This window comes from Notechis scutatus, chromosome 3 (genome assembly GCF_049901735.1).
Source record: "Notechis scutatus isolate UNSWTSFEM ecotype Mainland chromosome 3, rNotScu1.2, whole genome shotgun sequence".
Lineage (NCBI taxonomy): Eukaryota > Metazoa > Chordata > Lepidosauria > Squamata > Elapidae > Notechis > Notechis scutatus.
The window spans coordinates 171,980,265-172,001,555 of NC_142011.1; the positions used below are offsets into that span (position 1 = coordinate 171,980,265).

General features: G+C 40.6%; 1 protein-coding gene across 4 annotated transcripts in view; it reads left to right on the plus strand.

Moving 5' to 3' along the window:
- Positions 1-427: 427 nt before the first annotated feature.
- CHD7 (chromodomain helicase DNA binding protein 7) overlaps positions 428-21,291 on the plus strand; it is a 215,483-nt gene continuing 194,619 nt past the window's right edge. Inside the window, exons 1-2 of one of the 4 annotated variants that reach the window (XM_087961776.1) lie at positions 428-710; positions 2,915-3,019. The gene's annotated coding sequence lies outside the window, so the exon portion shown is untranslated. Of the gene's footprint in view, positions 856-1,096; positions 1,576-1,922; positions 2,092-2,914; positions 3,020-21,291 lie in introns of those variants that run through there. The other 3 variants (XM_087961777.1, XM_087961778.1, XM_087961779.1) reach the window with 3 other exon arrangements.

Here is a 21,291-nt window from a genome sequence, read left to right on the forward strand (position 1 = left end):
GAAGGGCGCCGCTGCCGCTTCTGTAGCGGCACGTTAAAATCGCCCTCCTCTTTCCTCTCCTCGATGGGCGGGAGGGAAGGAAGGAGGGAGCGATGGGAGAGCTGAGAGCCGGGTGTTGACTTGTCTGAGCGCTTGTGTCCCCAGAGCGCCCTGTCAACATTTGACGTCCCCTCCCCCACTACACATCTTTCCGGAGTCCTCCTTTCCCGGGAGAGGATGGGAGGAGCTTCCTCTCGGACTGAAAAGGCCACCGCGGAGGGAGGGGAGGGGGGAAGGTTAGTGACCTGACCCCTTCCCCCTCCGCTTTTTAGGAGGTCTGGATTCTTGCATAAATTATGCCAGCAGTTGATGACGTTAATGGGCGGGGCCTGGGGAGTGCGCGCTCTTTCCTCCCTCCCGCTCGCCCACGGGAAGGAGGGTGGATAGTGGCGTCGGGGGCGCGCCTCGTGTCGGGCGGAGGGAGCCAGCGAGCGGACAGGCAGGGGGCGGTAGCAGCGGCAGCCGCCTGGCTGGCTGGTGTGTCGCTCGGCTTCTGCGGACGCGCTCGGGAACTATCGGATTAAACTTGAATCGAGTGAAATTACACAAAGGAGGGAAGCGGACCCGGGACCCGGTGGAAACCTCGAGGACCCTCAGTGACCCCCCTGGCCGGCCCGGATCAGGGGTATCCGCCCGCCTCGCTTTGATTGCCCGGCCGAAACCAACTCCCGGTGCGTGTGCGCCTGTGTGGGTCTCTTCTCTCCGCGCTTGTTTGTTTGTTTGTTTGTTTGCGGGGAAGAGGTGCTCCCGGGCGCCCCGGCTCTCCTCACCCCCCTGCTCCGCTTCCGAAGACGGCGCCAAGCCCATCCCGACCCGGTAAGTGACCTCGCCTTGAGAATCGGGGCGAGCCGGAGGGCAACGGCGCACCGGCTCTGGAGCTGCTGCCCGGCTGACCGGGCCCCACAGCAGGTCGGGGGAGGGGTAAGGAGAGCAATGGAGCCAGTGTGTGCGTGCGCGGATCCTCGCCCGGTTTCCGCCGGTGCTGCTCTCTGGTCCATGTGCATCCCCGGCCGAGGAGCTTTCCAGGATGTGGGGGGGTGGAGGGGGTGGGGAAGGCGAAAGAAAGGAAGGAGGAGGAAGCGAGCTCACCGGAGAGCGGGAGCCGGAGCGACTCCGGCGGCGCTTCTCTTTCTGATCTCTTCTTCCCTCCCTCCCCCCCTCCCCCGGTGCTTTCCCCGAGCGCAAGTTTGGAAGGCGATTAAAATAGGAGGAAAAGTTGGATGAAAGTCTCCTTGAAGGCAGCGGGAGAAGCGGGGTTGGCTGTGGAATCGAAGGGGGCGCGGGGGGGGGGGAGCGGCGGAGGAGGACCGAGGGACTCCCGGGAACGCTCTCCCTCCGCCCTGCTGGCCATGCCGAGCGCTCCTGGCCCTGGCAGCACAACAAGCGCTAACAAAGTGCGGGGGGGCGGCCCTCCCCGCCTCCCGCTAGCCTGATCCGGGGGCTCATCGCGCGGACACATGGAGCCGTTGGAGGCGGAGGGGAGAAGTGAAGGAGAGAAAGAGGAGAGGGAGCGCGAGGGAGCCGAAGGAAATGGAGGTGATGGTGGCGCGGGGGTGGGTGGGTGGGTGGGTGGAGGAGAGGCACGAGGTTGCGCCGGGGTTATTTGTCTTCTCTGAAGAGGAGCGGGGAGGTTGGCGGTGGGAGTGAAACGGGAGTCACACGCGGGGGACGGTGCGGGGAGGGGTTCCCTACTGTTTCCTAACAACCCAAGAAGAAAACTGAGGGGGGGGGCGGCGGGAGAGGGAGGGACAGAAGAAGGTGGGGGGGGGAGAAAGAGAGAGAGAGAGAGACGCTGTCTAAGCGGGCTGGCGGCAGCAGCAGCAGCAGCAACAACAACATAATAGAGACTTAACCCCGCGGACCAAGTCTGCTTCCCTTTCTCTCTCTCCGTGTATGTCTTTCTCTCCTCCCCCCTCCCCCGCCGCCAAACATCGCCACCTTTCGCCTGCGCGCTTCTGTCTCTTCTTCCCTGGTCAGAAGCGGGTCGCCGAGAAGCTTTCTCCGGTGTCCATAGTTTCCCCCTCCCTTCCCGAAACCAAGGCCATTTTGAGGGTGAGCGGAAAAGGTGGTTTGAGGCCAGGCGGTCAGGGAGTGTGTGTCTGTTTAGGTTTGATTGAGCCGAAGACGCGGGGCTTGGTTTCTGTCGGGCTGGGTGCGTTGGTGCCGGGCGCTGGGCTGGTGGAAGTGAGAAGCGGACGCTGGAGGGGTGGATGTTGGCGGGGGGAGTTGATGAGGGGGGTGGGGGAGAGTGTTGTGAGTGGGTCTCGGGGAGAAGGAGCAGCCATCATTATACTGCATTCATTTTTTTCCCTTGATGGTATTGCATAAGGGGCACTCTCTCCTGGAGCGTTTGACACCCTCTTAAACTGAGAATGGGGGCAGTCCTGGGGAGACATCAGGCTTATGGGACGGTCTGGGTAGGCAATAAATTGGAGAGTTTCTCCAAAGCACTTTTGAACATTGCTCACGCTTTGCTTGAAAGTAGTTTCTTTAAGGAGACAATAGACAAAAGAAAAGTAGTAGGACACGGGGAGTTTCCTTTTAAATATTAAGGGAATCTTAGGTGCAACAGTCTACTCTTTCTAGTTTGCCTTTGTTTTTGTTTGGTGAGGTATTCAGTGTGCTTTTTAGTAGGCTCAGTTAGATTTAAAAAAAGTAATTTCCCCTCCCCACGACTTGGTCCTTGTATATTTCAGTTTGGAAAGTTAAAATCTCAAGTAATTGCCCCTGTCCTGCAAAAGAAACAAGTTCCTTAATTTTATTTCCTGAGCTATAACTCATCTTTTTAATTGAAGAATATCTATTTTTATGTATCATAATATGCACCATAAATACAAGAATAAAAGTTGAATGAAATATTTCTCTTTTCTCACAGATCATCCAGTGTAACGGAGACAAAAAAAATCATAGTGATTATGACTCTAGCAGCATGGGTAGCTGATTTATCCCCATTATAAAGCCAGTTAGTTTGCAGTAATGTGTGAGTATTATTAATTTTAAAAATCAGAGTTATTAATTATTTTTGTAAAAGCCACGATTCATAATTTTCCAGTTAGAATACTACATCTGTTGCTTGAAGTGTTCTTGTTTTACTGCTGAACAGCAGAGGCTCTCAGTCTTTAACCTAAAATGGCAGCTTAATTTGACTCGGGCCCCATTCATTGACAATGATAATAAAAAGGCTGAAAGCTAAATGTAGCTGAATACATTGTTTAGAATACAACTGAGAATTCTTCCTTTCTTTATAAGATATACAGAGACCACAATGTGCATCAAGACTGTGAAAGTTCCCCCAAAAAAACTATGGTAAATGTGGGATTGATTTATGAAGAACACATGGTTAATAATTGGCAAGATAATGTAGTGATCATGAAATAACCAGTTCTGAATTGAGAAAAGGAGAAAAGTTATCTCTTTCAAATCCTTTTTTACTGGATTTGAAGATGTAAGATATATTTATATATTATAAATGTATGTGTGAAGTGTAAAACAGATGAACTGTCACTCATATTTAAAAACAAAATTGCTTTTTTGGCTACCATTTTAATAATAATTCGGAATATAACTTATTTTTGACAAAATTGTTCTTTTAAACATAAGAAATTGACCGTAATTCTTCCTGCAAGTGTCTAGTTTAAAAAAAAAAATTCTTTCTGAACTCAACATTTTTAGGACATCTGTATACTTAAAGATACATAAATAACATATTTTACTATTACATTTTACTATATTACTACTTCTAAGATCTAGGGGAACCCATTTTGTAAAAGTTATCAATTTCCCAAGTTAGAAATATTATGTGTTAGAACTCTTGCTACATTTTCCATGCAATTTTTTAAACAGGTTATTGTTGGGAATGTTTTTATTGATTTTTCAAATAAATGGTTGTTGAAATAAGATACATATTTAAGATCTGCAAATAAATGTAGTCTTCAAACTCAGTGCATCACATCTGAAAACTGTATTCTATGACTGAAGAGATCTTTTAATCAACTCTTTTGTAGCAAATAACCTGAGAATTTTATTACATTATTATTCTAAAACTTCCAAGGCAAGTAGATTGTATTTATTGATTGTTGATTACTGTTTTGCAGATTGAGAGAAAAATTCTAGAAGATTCAGATTGCACTGTTATAACATAAAGCATTTATTTGTTAATTTTGTCTGAATCTGGAAGTTGAATAGAAACTCTTTCAGCTTATGTAGAAAAAGAATCTTGCCGTGTCCCACATTTCACATTGCAGATATGGGAAAGTTGAAAAGTCTTCATTTTCTAAATGGGAAATATTCTTTCACATATAAAACAATAATCATTACAAAAAAAAACCATGATATTAGATATATGTTACATGGTCGAAGATGCACAGATGTAAAGCTAAATGCATCTTTCAGCTGCTGAAAATTCAGGTGGAGGTAGATTCTTGAGAGGTATTTTAAGGTTTTCTGAAGCACAGGATGGGGAAGTACCCTTCTCCATTTTAAAACTGTGTGCCTTATCTTTACAGTTATGCTTAGTCTTTGAACTTAGCATACTATATGAAAGAAAACAATATCTCTCTAAGAGATAGTGATAGATATAAATTTTGGCTAATTCCTAAAGCTATTAGAATTTGAAGCTCTGTGGCATTAAGTTGCTGGGGAGAGCTTTGGTAATCTATTTTGGGGATATGTGAAAAATGGAGATCAACAAGGCATTTTGTAGGGCTTTATCTTCAAGTTTTGATCTATGAATGTAATCATTTCAGTGATGTTGGGTTGTAGAAACCTCATACTTACCTAAATATGGTTATAGATTTTACGTGGGCATTCCATTTGCCACATCTTGAGCAACCGTGCAAATTGTGCACAATCTTAAAACATCTGTGCATAGCTCTAGAAACCATAGTTCAATAGGAGATTCCAGTTGTATGTGGGTGTTTTGAAATTACATATCAGATTTCATGTTCTATTGAGGAAACACAGTTGTACTCACAACAAGCATGATTATAGTGCAGAACAATCCTGGCTGTGGAGCATACCAGATACTTTCAACTTAGGAACTTGTTCAGTGATACGTCTGGGAGCAATTTTAATGTTTTGAGGTGATGAGAAGAAGTACTGATCCCATGTATTACCATCAACCATATCTGAATGGTCTGTTTGCTTTTAGTTTATTTCAGAGAGATAGTCAACATTTTTGAAACAACCATTATGTTTTATACAGTGATTTGGAGGGCAAAAGAAGTATTGTATCCCAGGAATTTTCTTTTGGATATTCATACGTAGTGATGCTTTATCATATTTGTCTATTACTATAAGATTCAATTACAGACTATATACGCTCAGTAATAACTGAGATAACAAATACAAAATATATGTAATATACAGAAACCTATCACTAGAACTCATGCTTACCTCTTTTAATTTTTTTTGCTTTCTACATTGTTTAATGGAAGTGTATATATGCTTTTTTCAATACTTATTGCTGGGTAAGTATTTTTAGGATTACAGCCTGAAATATTTAGGTATTTATTTGATTGGAAAGATTATGTAGTTTTTCTCATCATCACATCTTGTAGCATGTCCTTATCATGTTCAAAGCAGATTAGTTGTTAACTATGTATTATGGTTTCTTAAATAAGTTACAACTGTCGATTCATCCAACTGCAAACCCAAACTAATTAGATCATATTATAGAATACCATAAATTATGAGTCCATCCACTGTTTTCACTTTAAAATAGAAGTAAAATACAATATTTTTTTATCCCGCTGATCAATGATTTGTATAATTGTATTGTGTAATATCTACAAAATCAGATTTCTAAATTATATATCTAAAGTTTGAAATACATTCCAAAAATCTTAAGCAGTTACAAAGTGATTAGTTTCTGGGTTTCAGTACCATCTTTTTGATTCTGTAAATGTAATTTTAGGCAAATACTTGAAAATTTTAGACTGTTAAAAAGCATAATTTTGATCTTTTAAAATCCTAAATTAAGAATAAAGACTATGTAGTATCTACCATATATTAAAATGGAATTAGTTTGGTTATTTTCTGTAGGTTATATGCCATATGATAAGATTTATTTGTGCATTTGGGATTTTTTAATTCATATTTAACATTTATAGTTTTCGTAACAACCATATGAATCATTTCTGATATTGTGGTAAATCAGTTTGAAATTAGATTGAATCAGTTGAATTATGAAGTTGATTCTACCAATATAGTACAGATAGTCCTCATCTTACATACACAGTTCAGCACAAAATTTCTGTTGCTAAGCAAGACAATTATTAAGTAAGTTTTGCCTCATTTTTCCATCTTTCTTCATACATTTGTTAAGTTAATCACTGCAGTTGTTAAGTTAGTAATATGGTTGTTAAGTCTGGCTTCCCTATTGACTTTGCTTGTCAGAAAATGGCAAAAAGTGATCACATTACCCTGGAACACTGCAACTGTCATAATATATGTTTGTTGTCAAGGGTCCACATTTTGGTGATATGACTGTTCTGACCATGACTGTCTTGAAACCATAATTAAGTACATGCTTAGTCCAAACAACTCTTGTTTTGTTTCAACGCTGGGAATTATGTTAAGAGATAAGCACCCACCTTTATCTCCTTTGAATTGCTGCCAACAACTAAAGTGCCAAATTAACTGTAAAAAGCCAAACAAAGTACAAAGTTCACATAGACCTTCAAGGTTTAATCTGAACAGAGTGAAGGATGTTGCTTCCTGCAAAGGTTCCTGTCCCTTTGCACTTCCTTTATATCTTATGGGAGGGGCAATCACCTCCAAGCCTTACTCACAAGTTGCCCCTTTTGTCTTAACTGCTCTTGCCTTCTGGCAGCTCTGTGCACTGGGAACAGGCTCCCCTTGTTCCTCTGCCTTGCTGCTGTCAGATTCTGGAGGCTCCGGAGTCAGCACATAACTCCCAGATGGCCCTGGTCCGATCTCTGTATTGGACGCAGTCCGAGTACTCCCCAGACTCCCAGACTGGCCCATTGACTTCCCCACTGTCTGATTCTGCTACTGTCTCCCCAGGCTGCCAGCGGACCACAACAATGACTATATAAAGATGCTACAATGGTCATTAAAAAATAGTTATAAGTCACCTTTTTCAGTGTTGTAACTTCAATGGATGTCACTAAATGGATGGTTGTAAATCAAGGGCTACCTGTATTTTGTTGTTCGCTCAGCCAAAATATAGTGTTTGGCCTCATGAGAGACTTGAATTTAAACCTAATTGCCAGTATTTCAGTTTGTCTAATTGTTGGCAAATTTTCCCTTTTTGGGCTTCCAGTATTCCAAGATAGAGTGTATGGTAGAATAATGTGTACATAGAAGGAACAACATCTATCCATAATTCCCAAGCAAGTGAATCTGGCTGATATAATGTATCCCAAAAACTATGATATATGTTTAGATAAAAGATGCAGTCCTAAATAAGAAAACGGGTTTGAAACGAACACATTAGTGTTCAGTAGGAAATTGAAAAAAAGTAATGGCAAAAATAGTCAGTAATTATCCTAGAGATTCCCATGGTCCCAAAACCCAAGCCCAAAGTTAAGAGGACTGAATTTCAAATTAAAAGAATACGAATATGATAGACTGAACAGTGAAAGCATATTTGAATATTCTATGAAACTTTTATCTATTCTATCTGAGACATATAATGAATGTTCAGAGTGAGTAAACCTGTAAGAGTATTTGATGAGATCTTTCTGCAGACATGGGAGAATTTTCAATGTAGGTGTTTACTTGATCAAGCTTGTAAAAAATTGATCTCAGCGCTTAGGTCTGAAAATAAGTGGAAAGTGGTATACTTGTATAGAAATTTTGGAATTTGACTTTCTGTTTTACATAGTTCAGTATCATTTACTTTGGACAATTTATTGAAACTGTACTGACACTGTGATTATTTTTCTGACAGTGCATTTTGTGAATGCATGGATTATGAATACTGTTCATCATTATGTATATTCCTACATACTTGTGCAGAAATCAAGAAACAAATCCTTCAGCATGTTGAAGAAAGCTAAAATTGTTTTAGAAAATAACATGACTATGAACCTTCCTATTAGCTGATATTAGTAGTAAGGGACAATGACGATTTCTAGAGTTTTAAAGGATGGCATTCTCAACTCTTATTACTAGAGTTTATAAACTTAAAAAGCTATGAATATTTTGTTCTTGGAATTAATAAAATGCTATTTTCAAACCTAATTTCTGATTTGCAGTTAATTTCATGGATTTTTAAGTTTATGCTTCTGCTTGATCTTAGAATCATAAACTTGAAAGTGGTTATTTGGTTGCAGGTCCAGCTATTTTCTGATTGTAGGAATTCAAACTATCATATCTATGAGAGAAATCTATCTACCCTCTTTTTGAATACATCCACTGAAGGAAAAGTTGCTCCCTTGATTAATTGATTGCTCCTAAATTTCACCTAGAATTTGCTTTCCTATAATAAGACATTGTTCTCTACTCTGCATTCTAGAATGATTTAATAGATCTTCATCTCCCTGCTGCCTTTTGTTTTAGTTTCTTCTCATATGAAATTCCCAGTACTTTTATTATTGTTGTTCATTTCTGCAGCGTTTTGGGGTTCTCTGATATTTTTTTTAAAAACCGGTTCCTGTTGTTGACAACAGAACTCGAGCTGTGTTAAGCAATAAAAGATATATAATAAAGCAGTTCTTACGATTTGAAAAAATACTTTTGTTGATGCAGCTTAACATTTCTCCATGTAATTGTTATTTCAGACCATTTTAATCATCAAGAATATTTTCAGTTATTTCTTCCCACTAGATAGATAGAATCTACCTTGTCCAGTTTTGTGCACTGCAAATTTAATTTACTTCACTTTTTAATTCAATTCATTAATAAAAGAATAGGAAGAATATATTGCCCTGATTGAGAGACTGTGACACACCACGTGATACTACAGCTTATGAAGAACAACTGATTAGCAATATTTGATTGTTACATTCAAGTCAGTTGTGCTTCTACCTACTGGACATGATATCTAGCTCGTATGTAAGTAGAATGCTATTCAGAATATCATAAAATATACTTTATGATACTTTACTCAGTTAAGATTCAGCTGAGCATTCCAACAATCTGGTAAGGAAATCAAAGTAAGGTTATGATGATATATATTCTTACAAATTCATGCTAGTGTGGTAATTTCTGGTTACAGATTTTAGGATCTCTACAATCTTCAGCTATTTATTTATTTATTTCCCTACCTTTATTATTTTTATAAATGTTTACAAATAACTCAAGGCCGCACACATCCAGCATACCTTCCTTTTTCTATTTTCCCCATAACGACCCTTTGAGATTGGTTGGACTGAATGAACAACTGACCCAAAGTTCTCAGCTGGCTTTAATGTCTAAAGCAGGACTTGAACTTATGGTCTCCTGCTTTCAAGCTTGGTGCCTTAACCACTAGACCAAATATTGATGTCACACTGACTGGTCTGTAGTGTTCTTCCTTTTCTTTCTTTTTGTAGATAAGACCATACTTGTTATCTTCCAATATTCTGCAGGAGAGACAAATGATCATTCCTCTGTTCCTTATTTATAGTAGTAATATTTGAGTACCAAAGGCTATTAGTGACTTAACAATCAGAACCATCTTAGCTACTCTTAATACAAATAAATAAGCTCACCAAGGGTGATAAGAATTATAACAGCATCATAAGAGATTTTAAAAAAACCGTATGTTAAAGTCGTATGTTAACTAGTATATAACAATATTAAAAGCATGCCTTTTGTCTTGGACTAGAGTGTAAAGGCAGCTCTTCTGAAACTCGGGACAAAAGAATAGACTCTGTCTCAAAAGGGAAGAATTTTAGAGCATGTAGTCAGCAATTGAAAATGCTCATTTTCTAGGATGGAGTTGACTCTGTCCAATCTGTTTGAATGGGCAGATGAATATGGGAAAAAACAGTCAGTCATATAACCCAGTCAGGAGCCATCTTGAACTTTAAAGGTGACAACAAGCACCTGGAATCTAACTGGAAGCCCATTATGCTATCCTAGATTCATTTGATCCATAGTCTCAAAACCATTGTTTTGGAGAGATTTAATCCCAGAATACCCTCTTTTCAGAAAAGATGTTTTGATAGTGCTTTTCTAGCCTTTCTAAGAACAAAAACAAAACAAAAAGATGGGATCTTTTTTATTATTTTGATTGAACAAAACATTTGATGTTAAAGTATGATGGAAACAAGTATATGAAGTCACATGCAGAATTCTAAGCATGTTTTCACACACTTATCTATTGTAAGAGTTATTAGAACATCTGCTAAATGAACAATGATGTTTTCAGGACTACTAATTATATGTATATGTATGGAAACTTAATTGACTACAATTTAATAGTTTTTAAAATTATGTAGAGCTCTCATTGGTACATTTTTTTATTTTTCTTCAAATGTCCTCTCCAGTATACTTAGGTCAAGTTTTCCCTTTTTGCTGCTGAGCCTCATTAATATGCAACTCATTTTAATTGGCAATCTGTAGGGAATTGGTCTGTTCATAATGCATAGGCATGAATCATCACATAATAGTGACAGAATTCATCACTGAGTAGCAGTGCATTCCTAAAACTCAAGTCTATGGTCAGGTCTACATATCATAACAGAAAATTACCTTGAATTAGACCCCACTGACCACATCCATTGGGTTAGGTCATGTTTAATGTATTTTTAAAAATGTGAAAAAATTTAATAAACACTAATAGAAAATGGAAAACAGATAAAAATACAAACAATAAAGCATAAATATGTAAACAAGGGAACTAAAGAAATCAATGAGATAGTGGCTTTCTAGTATATCATTACTGTAATAAATTATGAAAAATTGAATGTATTGCTATAAATATCTTAAAACATGGTTGAGGTATAAGCAAAGGTAAATAGAACCATAGTCAACACAATATACATCACCACCCCACACAAAAGCTACAATACGAAGTCAAAAGTGAACGTATACTTGGATTTAAATATCCCATAAAAGAGAGTAGCATGAACTCTATAATCCTTTCTCCCTTCCAAAAAATTGGTTGAGGTAGATATCAATATATCAGATTATTGTCCAGTAATGATTTCTATTGTGATGTGAGATTTAAAGTGCAAAAGAGCATATTCCCACAACTTAGTGGGTGAATCAAATGACCTTTCCAATAAGAAACAAAATAACCATGTGACAATTAATGTGTATAAAGGTAATTCATTAAACCTAGATTGAATATGTGGTTTAGCAAAATTTAATAAGAGTATTAGTTTGGAATGGGATTTCTATTTCTGTAATTTGTTTGATTCTGAAATGAATAATGGTTGACAACAAGTATTGTTTCAAAAGTTTTGCTATTTGAAAAACACCTGGTGATTATGATAGACCGCCTTCAAGCAGAACACAAATATAATTTCAGAATGATTCTTTTATGTAGGAATATTGAGAAATAATGAAATAAATTTTTAATAACTATAATAGATTTAACTGTGCAATGTTTTCAATGCTGCATAAGTTCAACAGGGCTAAAAGCGTGTTTTTGTTGATTTTATTTGAATTTGGTGCAGTGTCCAATAATAGTCAGCCATCAATGATGGATTTCAGTTGCCATGATGCTGTTTTTCCATTGTGACAGTGTGCTGGTGAAACCTTTCACCATTTTCATTACTGACTGCACTTAGATTATTATGAATGCAGAAAATGGATCTTCAGTGACATTTCATAGTCTCATATGCTGTAAGAAGTTTGTCAACCAGTGGATTGTAATTTGGTGTTCTATAATTGCTAAGAAAATATTCAACTACTTCCTTGACTGTTTTCCAGGCAATTGTCTCTGGTCCTACTAACTAACCGCTAGACATTGATGATGATGATGTATGTGATTTGTGGACCAACAAAAATGCCTTCTTTAATCTTGGCATCAATTATTCTTGGAAACTTCAGTCTAAAATAATTTAAATTTCACTTTCCTTGTTGATTGCTTTCACAATTTTTTTCATCATTCCATGCAGATGCAGAATATCTTTGTCAGGTCAACAAGTGGTTCATGAGCCACATATTTCTGCCCTGGAACCAAATTGTATCAAAATGGCCATTTTATTTAATGTAACACGATTCTCTTGCATGACTGTCACATTTGCACATGTAACAACAGTATTTGGTATATCCGAGATGCATTCCAAGCCACGACTTTTAGATCGCCACAGATATTACAATTGTATTTTGTGTACTGAATATACTTTAAGAAGAGTCCATGTTTTTATATGTTTCTTTCATGTGTGCCAATAGGTATTGATGGATGTACGTTGCCATGATATAAAGACAGAAGATTTCTATAAAACAGTATTTGATAGGCTAAATTACAAGTTATTTTCATTATTAGCAACCAAAAATCTATAAGATACAAAATCTTTGTTATCCAATGTAATTTACATTGTAATTGTTGAGCTTTAGAACGTTGCCACCAGATATGGAAAAAAACTATCTGACTTGCTCAATATATTTCCAACAATTTTTAGAGAAGAAATTATCCAATTTTGCAATTTATTCAGAATAAATTTAATAATCTTTTTACCCTGAAATTATCATTTTTGCATTTCTGTTACTGCATTCAGATTCTGCATTCATTTGATCATGCAAGTTTTGCCTTGTTCAGATTCTGAGTTTATAGTTCATCAATATACAATAAAGCAGGATAATTTATTTTTTAAATTAAATCTTTTATTCTTATTTCTGCAATTTTAGTACTGTGTTCTGCAGTTCTAGTGCTGTGCTATAGGGCGATGCTACTTCTTTGAAGATAAAATGTCAGGTAAACTAGACTGTTTTGAAACAAGAGGATCAAAAGGTTGTATCTTATTGGTAATGAAATCTTGCAATCTAAATGAGTTATTAAGCTTCTACTGAATAAATTTATTTTTAAAAACTAAATGTTATTGAAAGTTTTAAACATAATACAACAGCTAACATGAAATAGAACAAAGAAAGAAAAGGAGAAGGTAAAACCAGTGGAATGGGAACGAATAAAATAAATAAAAAGAAACTTCTGATTTCTCCTTCAGCAAAATATATGTATGATTACAAAGTTATCTGTTTACAAAATTGATTACAAAAATTGTTTACTTTTTTCATATATCCAGTTTTTTTTCTAATCATGAAAACCACAAGTCATAAATGCATTTTTTCCATTTCATGCAAATCATCTATAAGGGGTTTTCAGGCAGCTGTAAATGTAGATATTGTCTTTTCTCTGATCAAGGAAGTTAAATTAGCTATCTTTGCAAGCTACTCCATCATATTCACTAGTCAATCCTCCATTGTGGGTGGTATTGAACCTTTCCACTTTTGAGATATAATAGTCTCACTGCAGTTGTCATATATAAATACTGAGTTCCAATGACTGTCTGTAATTATTGAACAAATTTCTTAACACTTTTTTTAAATAAACGGACATTTAATAGGAAGTGAGAAGGGAGAAATCTGGACTTATTATTTCCCTATGTTCGTGCCACACATAAATATATTATTTATTATTGCATGAATCTCATAAATGGTTTATTTCTGTTTGTATCAACCAGAGATATTTATGCAGACCATCTGGAAATCTTGCGCCGTCCATAGAATTAGCTGAGCCATAAGGAGATATAATCCACTCTGAGACCCATGTTAAACAATTAGCATGGTAATACAATTTAAAGTTCAAAACTGCTAATCCACCCTTTATTTTGAATAATTTTGGATTTCCAGTGGGTTGTATAGAAATGAAGACTTCATTTGGTTGGCTGCTCTGAAGTTTACAAATTCCATTATAAAATGTAGTATTCCCAGCATAAAGAATTTCTATTATTTATGTTCTTGATAAAGAGTTCAGAAATCATCCCTTTAACTAACAAACAATGAAATTTTTGAGCATAGTAAATAGACTAGTTGTTTTATTTTAGCTATGTTTGCTTTGCACCACATTTATTCTCTCCTTGCAATTAATTTGGTTGATAGAACTCCATCTTATTTACCACAAAATATATAGTAAGCGAAAAACTATTTTATCATTCTCTTTTCTATAACTATGCTATATGATTTATGTGTTAGTAGAATAATAAAATTTCATAGTGTTGTACCAACATTGTGTGTGAAGTTTATTTTAACTCAAACTGAAGGAGTAAGTTTCTAAAATAAATTAGAAAACAATTTTTGCATGGAGTTCTGCTGAATATTTTAAAATTAGTTTTGAATGAACTAACGGAACTTAATGGAACTATGATGAATTATAGAATGTTTCTATAGCTTTGACTTAGTTCATTTATCAATTGTATGACTTTAAAACTGGTTATGTACCTAATTGTAACATGACGTATACTAATGAAAAATATCTGAAAAAGTATACTGTAGTTGAAAAAAATGAAATGTTTACATCTGAATAACCTACCTCTGAGGCACTGCCAATTTTAACTAAAAATTTAGGATGCTTGAACAGTTATATACAACTGTCATGCTCTTGTTTATAGTGGATAAGTACATTTTTGCATATAAAAAGTTTCAACTTTCAATGAATAGAATCTGAAATTGGATAAGGACATTCTCAGAAATATTTGGAGAGCCACTGCATTTAAGTTTGAGACAGTGTTAAGCTATATGAATGAATAGTTAAGCTTTATATAAGACAACTTCTTAAAAGTACTTTTGCCTGCTCCATTTGTATGCAGGTAAACTTGATATATGTACTAAATATAGCTAGGACCAATTTATAAAACCTTTTTCTCATAGGGAAGGACTGTGTATGGTTATAATGTGCACAGTATTCAGATTGCTTGTTGACAAGTATGCACATGGAAGGATGAGGTTAATTATATACTGAAGTTACTATCAGATGAAATGTTAACTGGTTCCTAAATTATAGTAGGGTTTTTTTTTAACAGTACTTCTTCAGATTTAATATGAAACTGAAAGACTCCAAGGTTTCTTTAAAAGTAGTCACTTGAAAATTTTGTGTGTGAATCTAGTGGGTGTTCAGACCCAGTGGGGAACCATTATTTCTCATAGTCTTTTCTATTTCTTCTACAGCAAATTGTAGCTATAAAGTACTTTTCCTCATATATAATTTGCAAGGCATCTTACTGAATGCAAAGTTTAGAGATCGAGCAGAGTCACTCTGAGAGAGATGGGCAGTTCAGAAGTGTAAAAAATAAATATGTATTTCTCAGTGGAATATTTGATATCTCCAAGAAAAGTTTGAAAGACTGTTTCAGCTGTCAATCAGAGTGGACAACACTAAAAATAATAGTTCGATTTGATTTAAGAGGTTTCTTATGTTAATAAATAGCCGCTACTACAACCAAACTTTGACCTAGATGTGTAAATCATGCAATGATTTGCATGCAATCAGAAAGATATAACAAAATAATTTTATGTAAGTAATCCTCAAGTTACAACCACAGATGGCACCAGAATTTACTTTGCAATAAGTCTCTGAGCTGCAATGCAATGCAGTGCCACAGCTGTCTCTCAAAGTGTCCGTTGCTCCAGTTTAACTCAGCAGCCTGGCACTAAGCTGCAGCTTCCTGGGAAGCTCCAGTAGCACAGCACAAAGCTGCAATGCCCCAGGAATCCCCTATGGCAGTCACCCTTATTACACTGCACTTATCTTGCACACTCCCACCCCAGCTGACTTTCACCATCTTCCCCCTGCTGACAAGGTGTGCCTGCCCTGCCCTTTCACAAAGCAGCTGCTGGCCACAGGAGGCCTCTTCTCTAAACTGCTGTACATGACTGGGAAAAAAGCCTCATGTGGCCAGTAGCTGAGGGCGTTGAAGCACCCTGCTTAAGTGTCTCAAGTGTGGGTAGGTTGCCAAATGCCTGAATTTTTATCACAGGGATGCTGCAATAGCTGTAACTTCAGGGATTGGTCACTGAAAGAATAGTAGCAAGTTGAGGACTAGCTACATAACTTGGCCTTTCTAAAATAGGCTATTTTTAGTTGGCTTACTACAGATACTTGTACTATTAACCATATGATTTATGCATTAATGGATATATCAAATATTTTGAAAGAAGTGTCATTCTAGCTTTATTAACATTTCTTTTTAATTTTATTTTTATTAATTTTCATTTATAAACATTTTTCATTGAGCCCAGGATGGGGTTGACTCCTTCCTATGACATCATAGCTGAGTCTGTACTAAGATATAAAAGCCAGCCCCGGGAGAGACCCCAGCTTTTGACTCAGCTCCTTTCAGCCAGTACCTGTGTCTCTGAAAGCGTTCTGTTAGATAGCAATCACAGCGATCTTCAGTACTTTTTTTCCTCTCTTCAAGCAGCTCCCAGGGATCTGGGCAGCTGCTCTTCCAGAGAGCAGGTCTCTCTCTCTCTCTCCTGCAAGTTGGGAGCAGCTTTACAGAGCTCTGTACAGGCAAGCTGGGCAGCGTCTGCAGACCTCCCCATGCCTGCAGTTTGGAGGGATCGTAAACACGATCGGCAAACTGATAAGAGCTCAAGCCAGCTGATCGTGTAGCTGGTTGCTGTGTTTTTCCTTGCTGACTTCGCTCGGGGCTCTGTATAGCCTAAGGAGCGATTCTTCAATCTTGGAGCCTGTTTTCCTGTAGTCAGTGGCCATCTTGGATTCAAGCCTTCCACCACGAGGTGAGCAGCCATTTTGTAAGCCCGGGGCCATTTATACCCTAAGGGGCTTAATAGAAAAATTTCTAAACTTCTTTCCAATGCAAGAGCCTTTATTTTACAAATGGAACAAGATAAGGCTCTGGCAGAGCTTTCCCCCCCAGTGGAACAGTCTCTTAAGCCCAATAGGAGAAAAAGACGTAGGCAACACACCCAATCAGTCTAGAGGGAGGTGGCTGCTAAAATCAAAGCTAAGGCTCTAGCCCCTAAGAAGGCAACTCAGGCTGAATTGAGGGCAGAGAAGCGCAGACATGCAGCTCTAGAGAGGCAGTTCAACAGAACTATTCAACAGAAGGGAGTGCAACTATAGCATGATTCAGGTGATACTCATGGGCCCCAACCAAGCCCTCCCAGGGGAGGAGAAGTTATCTATGAGCCTTTCCATCCTCCATCCTGTTCTCCTGAGGCTCTTGCTGTACAGTCAGATCCTCAAGATTTAAGCAGATCTGGGCCTTATTTCCAACAGGTTTCTGTGCCCTATGCTCCTCCCCCTCCCTCCAGGCCTCAAACCTCTCCTCAATCTAGGCCTGAAGCCACCTTCACTCCCACAGCAGTGGGCCTTCGGCCTTCTGCCTCTACCTTTGAGCATAGACCAAGGGATATCCAAGATGTAGTCTCATCAGCCATTAGGCAGGGATTGGCTGAAGGCTTCAAGCAAATTCTTCAACCTCTGGAAAGGGTTCAGGCCCTTCTCCCTTCTCAATCTATAAGTTCCTTGCCTCATCATCCTGATTTACATAGGCCTCAGGACCTCAGGGTCCATTCTTCTCTACCAGAATGGGAGGAGGTTGATGAGGAAGGAAGGCCTTCACCATCTGAACACAGTTACTCCTCTCATTCAGAGTATGAAGAGGGTGAGATTTTTGACCAAAATCTTTCAGAGGAAGAGGATTCTCGCCCAGAGCAGACATCCTCTGCATTGGTCTTCAAACCTACTCTCTTCAGACCATTACTCAGCAAGGCTTGGTCACTGCCAAGCTGTCGCCAGAGGAAGTGGCTCCCGAGCCACAAGGAAATCCCTCTAGCCAAGGGGATTAGCTCTTCTCCAAGCCTGTACTGCATGCAGAGGTTTTGCCTTCTCCCATTTTGTTCCTGGACATGGTCAAGGAACAGTGCGCTTCTCCTTCGGCAGGTCCTCGCCCATCTTCTCTAGATAAGCGTTTCTACAATGTCAGCGCAGCTCTGGACAATGCCCTGGCAGTGCCTTCTGTTGACATTCTGGTTCTGGCCTCATTCTCATCTTCTGGCACTCCCACGGAGCCAGAAGATATCCGGAAACCGGATGATAAACGTTCCGAACAGACCCTCAAGCGCAATAACCAGGCTGCTGCTTGGGCTATTCGGGCTTCAACAGCAGCATCCTTCTTCACCAGGGCATCCATACGGTGGCTGTGCCAACTCCAGAATAGATTGCCTGCTTCTGACCTTCGGTCTCACCAAGACCTTAATAAGATTATTGCAGCGGCAGAATTCACTGCGGATGCCACTCTCAATTCTGCCAAATTTGCATGCAAGGCCATGGCATCTTCTGTAGCAGCAAGAAGACTTTTATGGCTCCGAAATTGGCAGCCGGAGTCACGCCGAAAATGGAAGCTGGCTTCAGTTCCTTTCGCAGGCGATAAGCTTTTTGGCGATGCTCTGGAACCTTATCTCATCGAAACCAGAGATAAACGTAAAATTCTCTCTTCCTCTGGGAAGAAAGCCGACTATCGCCCTGCTCCTTATCGCCCTCCTGCCTTCCGAGTGGAGACCTCATCTCGCTTCCCCCGCTCTCACAGGCCATACTCCCAACGCCAAGACCAATGGGCGGAAACATCTGGCAGGCAACAACCTTCTGCTGGTAAACGGCCCTTTCGGGGGGGAGGGGGGACGTTCCTTCCATCGCTCTAAGTAATCCCTCGTTCTCCCCACCCATCGGAGGTCGCCTAGCCTTCTTTGCCTCCAAATGGGAGGAGTCAATGATGGACGCCTAGGTGCTCAGCACAATTAGGTCAGCATTACAATTGGACTTCCTAACCCCACCCCCCAAAATTTTTTTGATCTGTCCTGTGTCTCGGGACATTTCCAGGCAAGCCCTCATGAATCAGGCCATTCAGCACCTTGTTGAAATCAGGGCTATTCAACCTGTTCCCCCGTCTCAATGGGGACGTGGGCTTTACTCTCGCCTTTTCATCGTTCCCAAAGCCTCAGGGGGGTGGCGAGCCATCCTTGATCTAAAATTTCTCAACCAATTTGTAAAATACAGGCGATTTAAAATTCAGACTCTGCATTCTATTTTAGAGAGCGTTCGGGAGGGCGACCTCCTCTCTTCCATTGATCTCACTGAGACTTACCTCCACATCCCAGTTTGGCCTCATCATCGCCAGTTTCTCCATTTCTGTTATCAGAATACCCATTACCAGTATCGAGCACTTTCCTTCGGCCCCCTTCGGCTCCAAGGGTCTTCACAAAGGTTCTGGCAGCATTGGTGGCATCTCTGTGTTCTATTCCAGTGAGGATCCAATGCTACTTGGACGACATTTTGATTCTTTCCTCTTCCATGCTTGCGGCCCATCGGGATCTGCAAATTACCCTGACATGTCTTCAGAGCCACGGATTTTCCATCAACACCAAAAAGAGCCAGCTCTCTCCTACAGCCAAACTGCAACACTTGGGAGCAGTCATCGATACCATGTCGTGCCAGGTTTTCCTGTCCCCAGCTCATGGAAAGAGCCTTGCAGAGATCATCAGCCAGATCCAGCAACATCAAATTGTCCCCCTGTCGCTGCTTTCTAAACTTCTGGGGAAGATGGTTTCCTGTATTGGCATCGTCCCGTGGGCTCGGCTCCACTCCTGAGCCCTCCAATGGTTCCTGCTTCCCTACCAATGAGCAGGAACCAGCCACTCATCCATCAAGGTCCCAGTCCCGCCACAAATCCGGAAATCTCTCAATTGGTGGCATTCCCCATCTATCTGGAGGGGACTCCTGTTCAGGGACCCAGACAGGCTAGTGATAACCACCGATGCCAGCCTCCTGGGTTGGGGTTCCCATATGCAGGGCCAGATAGCTCAGGGCGTTTGATCCAGATCGGAACAGACCCTTCCCATAAATTGGCTAGAGCTCAGAACTATTTTTCTGGCTCTCAAGCATTTCAGGCAATCAGTGACCGGCTCTCATGTTCTAGTCCTTACGGAGAACATGGCCGCAAAGGCTCATGTCAACCGGCAAGGGAGGACGTGGTCCAAAGCCCTCATGAGAGAGGCTCTACAGCTGGGGTTATGGGCAGAGAAACACCTGTTATTGATCTCGGCGGACCACATCTCCAGGGTCAACAACTCCCAGGCCAACTGGCTCAGCAGGAGCCTAGTCGACCAGGCAGAATGGTCCATTCCTCCATCTCTATTCAGGGATCTTTTCCTCAGATTCGGAACACCGGAGGTGGATCTTTTCTCCACTCCTCAAAACGCCCAAGTCACCAGATTCTTCACCAGGTTTCCTTGCCAGGGAGCGGAGGGGACCAATGCTCTTCGGTGCAGATGGCCCAAGGGTCTCCTCTATGCCTTTCCCCCACTTCCCATCATTCTGGCAGTAATTCGGAAGATGTTGGAGGAACGTGCAGAGTTCCTCCTCCTGGCACCCTATTGGCCAAGGAGGCCCTGGTTTGCGGACCTGGTCAACCTATCGGTGGCTTCTCCTTGGAGGATCCCAGCCCATCTAATCTCCCTTCACCAGGGGCCCTTGCTCCATCCAGAGCCCCAGTGGTTCAAGCTGACCGTGTGGCACTTGAGCGCCAGTGGCGAGAGGAAGCTGATCTTCCAGAAAGGGTGATCCTCACTATCCTGGCTTCTCTCAAACCTTCTACAAGGCGCATCTATGATGCCACCTGCAAGGCTTTTTACCAATGGTGCCTCAGGGAGGGTCTTTCTCCTGCTTCAGCCCAGTTGGCAGAAGTTCTTAGCTTCCTTCAGTATGGGCTGGAGAAAGGTTTGGCCCCCAACACCTTATGCAGGCAGGTTGCGGCCCTCTCCTCAGTCCTTTCATGGGGTTCGCTTCCTTCCTTATCCCATCACCCTTCAGTCAGGAGGTTTTCGAAAGGGGCTTCCAACCTGCACCCTCTGGTGGTTCACAGGTATCCTTCCTGGGACCTTCATTTGGTCCTTAATGCCCTTACAAAGCCCCCCTTTGAACCCCTTAGAACAGTGTCTCTCCGTTTCCTGACTCTGAAGGTAGCGTTCCTTGTTGCCATCACTTCTGCCTGGAGGGTTTCCGAGCTTGCTGCTCTTTCCATCAGACAGGACCTTTGTTCCTTTCACGATGATAGGGTTGTTCTTCGTCTGGACCCCTCATTTATTCCGAAGGTTAACACCTGGTTTCACAGGTCCAAGGACATTGTTTTTCCTGACTTCTGTCCTCTCCTGCACCATGACTTAGAGCGGCAGTGGCACACGCTAGACGTAAGAAGAGCTCTTAGAATATACATTAAGCACACTTCCTCCTTCAGGAAGTCGGAAGCCATGTTTGTTTCCTTTTTCCCTTCTCACTTGGGGCACAAGTCCTCTTCTCCTACTATTAGCAGGTGGGTCAGGTTTTGCATT